Genomic DNA, 9,403 nt, shown 5'->3' on the forward strand with positions numbered 1-9,403 from the left:
GCCCTGAGGTCAGGGGACGAGGGAGAGGGAGGAGGTGTGGACCAACAGCCCTTCAGAGCTGATAGCAGCCCATAACTGAAGTAAGACAGAGGCAGGGCTTCCCTGGTGGCCAGTGCAGGGGACACGGGTTCGAGCCCTGGTCCGGGAAGATCCCACATGCTGCGGAACAATTAAGCCAGGGCACCACAACTACTGAGCCCACGAGCCACAACTACTGAGCCTGCGTGCTGCGACTACTGAGCCCAGGAGCCACAACTGCTGAAGCCCAGGTGCCTAGAGCCCGTGCCTCGCAACAAGAAAAGCCAGTGCAATGAGAAGCCCGCGTACCGCGACGAAGAGTAGCCCCTGCTCGATGCAACTAGAGAAAGCCCGTGGGCAGCAACGAAAACCCAACGCAGCCCCCCAAAATATAAAATATACAAAAATAAAGAAAAAAAAAAGAGAGGCAAAGGCAGGCCAAGGAAATGGAGACTGACAAGGGTCAAGGCAGATGGGGCGGGAGCTGGGGACAGAGGGATCCCCCCCCCCCCCCCATGAGAAACTGTCACATTGTTGTTCCAGTGGCCTGTGAGACCAGCACCAACCCCCAGCTGGAGCCTCTCCCCCTCTGGATCTTGTCACTGTGGGTTTTCTTTGCTGCTTGGGCAGCCAGGAGTGGTGACAAGCAGGGAAGGCAGTGCCCAGGGCAGCGAGCTGTGCCACTCCAGCCTGGCTGCCAACTCACCCATTAGTGCCCATCTCATCACCCACAGGGACCCAGATGAGGCCAGCGACCTGCCTGGCTGTCCTTACCTTGCAGGGCCAAAGTTGGGGGAGGGAGGCAATTGGATCTCCTTCTCCAAAAAGCAGGCAGTGAAACCAGACCTTGTCCAGGTCCCCGGACCCTGAAGCTGGGCTTGGGAAGCGGGGCCAACTCTCTGCTCCTGGGCACCCAGGCACCCACCAGACGTGGACAGGAACCAGTGCCTGAGGCAGGGGCTTGAGGAGGGGGCTGGGGAAGAAGGTCACTAGGAGGAACGAAACATGTTTTTGGCATAAACTTTGTAGTCCATTTGTTCTACCGCACACAGAATGACGTCCCCACACCGGGTGCCCCTGTGTGCTGCGTTAAATAATCACCTTCTCGCCTTGGGTCTGTCTCAGGGTGTTAGTTCTGGGGCATCAATGGGTCAGCTTGTGCTCTGCAATCTGGGAGCAACCATTTCTATAAAATCAGAAAGGCAAACAAATAATAATAATGAAAAGCAGGGAAGGTTGTGCTGACTGCAGTTCTCCTGTGATTTAATCGTCAGTGCAGCTGTCCGTCAGGTCTTGACGTCCTGATTGATTCATGCGTTCACAGGTTCCTTCACGTATCTGCTCAACAACGATTACTCACGCAGGTGCCAGGCCCTGTGCTGCGTCCTGGGAGCCAGTTCAAACGCCAGGCGAGGTTCTGGCCTGCACACTGTTTAGAGTTGATCAAAGAAGAAAAACAAATGCACGACAAAGCCTGGTGCCCCCAGGAGGCCAGGGAGCAGTATTCAGGTGCCACACATGGGGACCCAGATGTCCTGGTCTTGCAGCTGAATGTTGCAGCTGAATGACACAGAATCCCTCTCTCATCCCAGGATCACATCTCCTTCTCACCCCTCTCCTGCCTCTGCAGGTCTGCTTTCCTGGGCAGCCAAACCCTCTAAGAATGGTGGGAAAAGCGTGAATGTGAGACTGAATCTCAGCTTGGACACACACTGCCTGGGTGACCTCAGGCAAATCAGTCGTCTCTCTGAGTCACAGTTTCCTTCTCTGTTAAAATGCAGTGACTAATACCCACCACAGGGGTACTATCAGCGTCAAATGAGATTAAGTATATAAAGCACCAAAGATGGTGCCTGGCAGAGAGTGGGGGCCTCGACTCATGCTAGCCCCTTCCCCTGCCCCTTTGCCAGAAGTATGCACTGCATCTCTCCGCACTGGCAGGGGGAGGAAACTTGGGGGAGGTTTAGGGGTGTGGGAAGTCCCGGCAATCCATGCACCATGAATTTGTACTTCATGCAGTCCTCCCAGGGAGTCCGGTTCTGCTCTGAGGGAAGCCTCTTTATTTGCAAGTAAGAGGGCGGAGAGTCCTGGCTTTGCCTCCTGGACCACCTGCATATTCCAGAAAAACAGCCCCTTTCTTCATCTCATTTTTCCCCTCTCTGGCTCTCAATTATAAAAATGCATTCTTGGAAAAAAAAATGCATTCTTGGGGCTTCCCTGGTGGCGCAGTGGTTGAGAGTTCGCCTGCCGATGCAGGGGACATGGGTTCGTGCCCCAGTCCGGGAGGATCCCACGTGCCGCGGAGTGGCTGGGCCCGTGAGCCATGGCCGCTGAGCCTACGCATCCGGAGCCTGTGCTCTGCAACGGGAGAGGCCACAACAGTGAGAGGCCCCCGTACCACTACAAAAAAAAAAAAAAAAAAGCATTCTTGTGTGTGTGGTGGTTGTGGAATGGTGGTGGTTGTAGAATGGTGGTGGTGGAGGTGGTGATGCAAGTGATGGTGGTGATGGTGGAGGTGATGGTGGAGGTGATAATGGTTTTGGTGGTATAGGTGGTGATAGTGGTGATAGGAGCTCATTTCAGAATCTTATGCTCAGATTTTAAGAGCTGGCAGAGAGCTCAGTTCCAGATGATCCGTTGAGGGCCTACTATGTGCCAGGCCCTTGTGGGGCTCACTTCATTTCTACAGCAACGCACGAAGATTGCTGTTTCCTTTTACGGATAAGGACCTTGAGGCCACAGAGAACAAGTGACCCGGCTACCTGCTCACAGCTAGTAAGACATGGAGAGGTACTTAAGCTCTGGGTCCTTTGACTCCTAGCCCCATGTTCCTTCTTCTGCCATCATGAAGCCACCCACATGTCACAGTAGGGAAAATGGAGACCCAGAGAGGTTGATTGATTTATCCAAGGTCATGCAGTAGTGAGAAGCAGAGCCTGGCTGTTTTCTCTGTACTTCTAGATCTCAGCTGGGGCTGAGGTCTTACTGAGGAGGATGGACGGACCACCAGTGTATCCCCCCCGCAGCCCTGACAGAGGCACAGAGCACAGGCCTCGTCAGGCCCCTGGGGGAGCTGCTGTATCTGCTGTCCTCCTGACCGTCTACACTGTCAATTTCAGTCTCCTTCTCCAGGGTCAGAGTGAGAGTGACAGACGCCCAGCTGCTGCCTGACCCATTACACTTGACACCCCTCCCCCAGATCTGACCGTGGGCCTCCTTTGGCCTGCACACCGTGCTACAGCCGCTCTGACTGGCATTGAGCTGGAGGGCCAGGGGATGTCACCCTCAGCCCTCATCCCTGTTTGAGCTCTGAGGTGGTGAGCTCGGGGGTCTGGTCCTTGTCCTTTTCTGGTCCTGCACCTTAGTCCTTACTCTCTTGCTCAAAAAAATGGGTAGCTCCATCTTGACCCCCAGGAGCTAGTGAAGAAGGGAAGAGGAGAGAAAGAATTGTGCCCAGACTGTACGTTGTCCACAGGCTTCCTCCCCCAGGAAGCCTGCCGGGACTCACCCCACATAGTTCCGCTCTCTCTGACTCCCTCTGACTGTCCCTTCACTCTCACGGCTATGTGTCTGACTCTGTCTGAGTCACGGTGATGCTGCTGGTGGTGATGTTGGTGGTGGTTATGATGGAAGTGGCAGTGGAGGTGGTGGTGACAGTGGTGGTGATGATCAGAGTAAGGTAGGGTCTCCTGGAGGGAAAGAGGTTGACTGGTCACTACCTTCCTCTACATCTCCCCCACCTCTTTAGTAATAGCTACTATTTATTGAGTGTCATTCACAAAACAGATGCATGCCCAGTATTTTATATGAAATCATTCATTTAATTCTCCCAACAACCCTATGAGGCAGCTACTAATATTCTAGAGATGAGACAGCTGAGGCACAGTGAGGTTAAGCAACTTGCCCGAGGTCAACAGCTAGCGAATAGCAGAGCCTAGACTCTGCCCCAGCCCCCGCCAAAGTCTTGACTCCTGCCCTCTACTTCTGCCCCAGGAGAGCGGAGCTCTATACAGGGGAAGAGAGCTGGTGGGTAAGTATGTGTGTGTGTGTTTGGGACTTCAGGGGGCTCTGCTCTCTTGGGGTGTCCATGGCCAGCAGTGCCATTCTGACTACCTTCCTGCCTTCACCTCTCTCGGGAGCGCCGACAAGGGAGGTGAGGATGGTGGGTGTGTGGGAGGGGATAGGTTCTACCGGGTAGTGGTCACAGAATTTCTGGGGGGGGTGGTGAGGGACTCTGCCAGGCCCATGGCAGGCAGCTCACCCCAGCTTCTGGCTAGGGCTCCTGCCCTCGGGAGCTCCATCCTGCCGGCCTCATTCCCTCCCAGGATCTCATTATATCCCTAAGAGAAACTGACAGCCTCAATATCTTACTTTGCAAATATAGTTTATTCCTTCAATAAAGCCGCCTGCGCAGGGGAATGTTTAAGACCCGCTCTCCCCCGAGAGCCTCATTTGAATTTCTAAAGTCTTTAGTCAGTCCTCCAACGGGGCAGCTGGGTAATGAAAATTTCCTGTCTCGCCCTGTCTCCACCAGGATGGAGGAGCTGAACTGACCGAAAGAAGAACCCTGGCTACCTGGATGCTGAGGGAGGGCGGAGGCAGGGAGGCCTTGGCATGGGCCTGAGCAACAAGGGACCCCTCCACAGGGTGTCTATGCTCAGGGACCCCTAGACAGCATCTCTTAGGCCATGGAGCTCCCCCAGAGGTGCAGCCCACCGATCCCTGGGGGTGAGGACTGCTCCCTGGCCGGACCCCTCTCTCTAGGGCAGCCCCTACCCCTGGCCCCCATGGGAGCCTCTAATTAAAAGATCGGCACGCCCCTCAGGGACTCATTAGGCCCGCTGTGCAGAGAACATTTAATCATTGCTCAGAGCATCGATTGGAAAATCAATTTCTTTGTCTCTCTGAATGCGGCGCTGGAGAAGTGGGGGGAGCGCTGACCTCCTTCTGCTGCCATGTAAAGTGCTGCACATTTAATCTGGGAACAGAAATCAATTAGCCACTTACGAGGTTGGCTTTAGTTACCAAGTCGGCAGGGCCCGCGCCACTGCTCAGCGGCTGACAGAAGCGAATCTCCTTACACCCCACCTGGCCGGCCACTCTGGAGCATCCCACCAGCTCTCCGGGGTCCCCTTCCCACGCTGGACACCTGTTGTCCAGACAGGCCCCCAGGAACCCCAGAGAAGTCCTGGGAAGGCTCCTGGAAGCCCAAGGTCACAGTCACAGCCTCCCAGGCTGACCCCTTCCCACTAACCCTGACCCCCTGTGCTCAGCTCTTCAGCCCTGAGAAGAGATATGGAGGCTCACGGGAGGCCTGTTCAAATCTGAGTTTTGCCTCCTGCCAGCTTCGGCGATGTCAGGGAAGTTGCTTGACCCTGCTGAGTCTCAGCCACCCCGCGAGCACCTTACTCATGAAATGCGAATAATAAGAGTACCTACCTCACCAGAGGGGACGATAATTCTATGAGACCATCTGAAGCACTTACCAGAGTTGAAGGTCAGAGAGAGAACTTTGCACGCACACCCGCGGGGCAGCGTCCCTCCGGCCAGGAAGTCAGCAGGGTCAGAGAAGGGACAGTGTGAGTGTCAGGGTGGTGAGGGGTGTCTCGCCATGTCTCTCCTTCCCTTCAGGACAGGGCAGGTGGGCTCAGGGCTGCCCTCACCCTCCCGTTTCCCCACCACCTTCTGGGGGCTCGACTCTGAGTCCCCACCGAGCCCACTCTCCCCCTTGTACCTATGCAGCCTCACCTGTGAGGATGAGCCCTTCTCGCCCCCGTGCTCACCCCACACATCTCCGGGGATACAAGTTTTCCAGCGATGTCTCACGCACCCAGAGTTATACATAGCCAATTACACAGAGTTGTACAGTCTGCACCCCCCATCACACACAGTTTCACAGAGTTTCTCCCACAGTTTCCGTCACAGCTTCCTCTCTCGCAGCTGCACACACTGCCCTCCCCTCCGCTGCTCGCACACACGTGTCACCTGCGGGCTCACCTGCAGGGCCCCCACCCTGCAGAGGTGCACACTGGCGGCACACACGCTCACGCGCACACACGTGTGCGCACACCCGTTCCGTAATAATATTAGACATGCCATTTCTTTTGTGTGACAGTTCCAGTGGAGATGCTCAGAGCTGTCACTTGGATGAAAAATAATGCATAACCCTCATCTTCCTTCCTTCCCTTCCCTTCCTTTCTTCCCTGTTTAACGAGCTCCTAAAAATATTCCTTGCTGTCTCGCCGAAGCTGTGGGCTGTGAGTCAAGCCTCCCTACCCCATCCCCACTCCCCACGCCCGGCCCTTCCCTCGGGCCCCCTGAGTGGGCTGCAGGGCGAAGGGTCGAGACTAGTCTCAGGGCCTGGCCAAGCCAAGGTCAGGCAGAAGGGCTCTCACCCCCCTACACCCGGGCCTCTGCAAATCTGTGACTCCCGCCCCTCCCCATCCTGGCTAGCCCACCTGAGCTGGGGAGAGAGAGGCAGGGGAGGCAAGGGTGGGAGCAGGAAGAAAGGCAGAAGCCACCCTCTGATACCTGACCACCCTCTGCAACCCCCACCCCACCTCTGGACCAATTTCACAGGAACCCTCACCATCATCTCTCCCACATCCGAGGGAGAGGACTGCATGTAGCCGAGGTCCCTTCTCCACCTCGTAGCATACCTGCTTCACTCTCCCTCCCAGAACTGAGAGGAGAAAGGAGGAAGGGCCTCCCTGAACCCCCAGCTGCTACCTGCACCTGAGCCGGCCCTGCTGGGAAAATTGCAATAGTCACAGCGTCCTCCAGTTCATCCTTCAAGCCCCAGACCAAAGTCACCTCCTCCCTGAAGCCTCCCTGATTCACGCGGAAGGAGCTATTTGTTCATTGTACGTATTGTACATAATTTAATAATATTAAACGCCGTCACATATTGTGCTCGGTGGGAACTTTGTCTCCCTGTGGGACTTTCTCTACTCTGTGTTTTCTTTCCTTATTTCCCTAGGTCACTCTCACTGTATCTAAGCCCCTTCAGGCTGGGAAGCGGGCTTGCCTGTTGAGATGGATGGATGGACGGATGGACAGATTAGAGGTGATGTAAAGGGAGGAGCTCAGGGGCCTGAATGCTCACCCATTTTCTCCGAACATTCACCGTGACTTTGGGAAAGGCAGAAGCCCTCTCTGAGCTTGTTTCTCTATCTGTAAAGTGGGAGAGCGGGGCTATGCGGTGTCCGAGGTCTCGTGCGACTCTGGCAATCCTCATTCTATGATTCTCCATAGCGTCAGATGGAATAATCCTGTCTACAGACTCTGAGGTCCCATCCTCCTGTGCGCGAGGGGACAGGGGGCTGTGATGGGCATGCAGGGGGTCCTTGACACAGTTCTCTGGGCTTTATTTCCCACCTTTCCTCTGCCTCCCACTTCTTCCACACTGATTTCTTTGCTCCAGTCTTTTTAATTCCACTTCCACATCTTCCTTTTGTTCTCTGTCCTTTTTTTTTTTTTTTTTCTCTGCTTTTTTGGGGCCTGCATCCTACCCATTAGGAGCTCAGAGCTAGTGCCCTCCCTTCCCCTCTCCTCCCTTCCATCTCACAGCCCCACCTGCTTAAGGAGCCCCCTCCCCATAAGCCTCCCCATTGTCCCAGCAGCTCCAGCCCCGAAAGGTTAAGCTAATAGCAGCTCCTTTCCCATCAGCTGTGCTTGTTTGCTCTACATAATTGCAGGAGGGGAGCACTGGGAGGGGGCCCAGGCGCTCTGAGTGGTAGCGGGTATGGGGGAGGGGGCTGTGCTGCTTTGTCCCTGGGCAGGGGGGCTGCGGGCAGGTGGCACTTGCAGAGATGGGATAGTGAACTGTGTGGGAGTTGATCATACGGGGCAAGGATTGGGCAGAAGGCCCTGCTGCCTGGAGAAGGGAGAATGGGGTCCAGAGAAGAGTGTCAGAGACCTTGCTGCTCCTGGGAGGGAAATAATAACAGTAACAAGAGTCATGAGTAACGTTTACCAAGCATGCCCCGCGTGCCAGGCCCCGTCCCAAGCACTTTACTGGCTTTATCTCCCTGATCTTCACAACAACCCCAGGAGGCAGTTCAGCTCTTGTATCCTTTTTTTCTCTTGTACCCATTTTACAGAAAACTGAGGCTCTAGGAGGTAAAAATCGTTGCCCAAGGTCGCACGTAGCTTAATGGCAGAGCCTCAAACAGAGACTGCTCTTCATCGTTCCTTCTGCCTAGAGAGGGTCAGCACTTCCCAGGACCCGGGAGGCCACTGGGTTCAACCCACCCATTGTCCAGAGGGACAGAGGGAAAGGGACTTGTCCAAAGTCACAGAGCAAGTTGTTGCCACAGCTGCTGGGCTGAGGATTCGGGTCTGATGCAGAGGGCGTTGCTCCACATCTGAGCCTGTCCCCCCGAGATTTCCTGTGTCTGGGGTGCGCAGGTTTGTGGGGGGATGAAGGAGACCCACAGGCCTCCCTGGGAGGAGAGTGTGGAGCCCGAACGGGCATGGTGTGGGCATGTGTGCTTGGTGAAGGAGGCACACCTGGAGAATGCCACCTCTCTGCCAGGGAGCGGAGGCCCTGGCCTCCTGCTGTTTTGAGCATCTTCAATAATTCACTGGGGACAGAGCAGTGAGCAGAAGATGGGGTGGGGAATGTCACAGCCAGCGGCGCTGAATTTAGGCCAGCGTTGGAAACTTGGACACAGGAAGTCAGCATGCCTTTTGCTCAGCCTGAGCCCTCTCGGCTGCAGACTTGGGGCCACGCTGGCCTCCACAATCCAGCCTCTGCTCTCAGATCTGGGACACTGCATGTCTACTCCAATCAGGACAACCTGCCTCTTGTTTTCCTCCCAAGAGATGGATACCCTTGGCGTAGGCACTGTCTCCCCCTTTACACTTGGTGGCTCCCGAAGGCAGGGACTGTATCTCTCTCGTCAAATTGGGCTCCCAGGACAGGGACTGAGTCTCCCCCAACAGACTAACCTTCACCTAAGGCAGAGATCGTGCCTCCCTCATCAGATTCCTCCCCCTTCAGCCTCTGCCCCTGTGGTCTGACGGTTACAGCAGCTTTAGCATTGGCTCTATCCTGACCCGCGCCCGGCCCCACCTCACAGCAGTGAGTTATCCTGTCCCTTCCTGGCTTCTGCCCGGGTACCCACCAGATTATCCTTGCAGTGACCTGCTACCAATGGATGCAGCTCTCCCAAGTTGTCACTCTTCCTTCATCCTGGCCCCTTAGTGATGGTCAACACAGCAACTACTCCCCTTGCCCTTCCTGGGAAGCAGCTAAACACCCCTGGCTGGTTATGGCCATTTCCCACCGTTCATATCACTAATGGGACCCTGATGACAATACGGGGGCAGGGTTGGTGGGAGGTGGGTGCCTCAGAGACCATCTTTCTTGAGAGGGAGTCTT

Source organism: Monodon monoceros, unplaced genomic scaffold (assembly GCF_005190385.1).
Source record: "Monodon monoceros isolate NGI ecotype Baffin Bay Population unplaced genomic scaffold, NGI_Narwhal_1 Super_Scaffold_9, whole genome shotgun sequence".
Taxonomy (NCBI): domain Eukaryota; kingdom Metazoa; phylum Chordata; class Mammalia; order Artiodactyla; family Monodontidae; genus Monodon; species Monodon monoceros.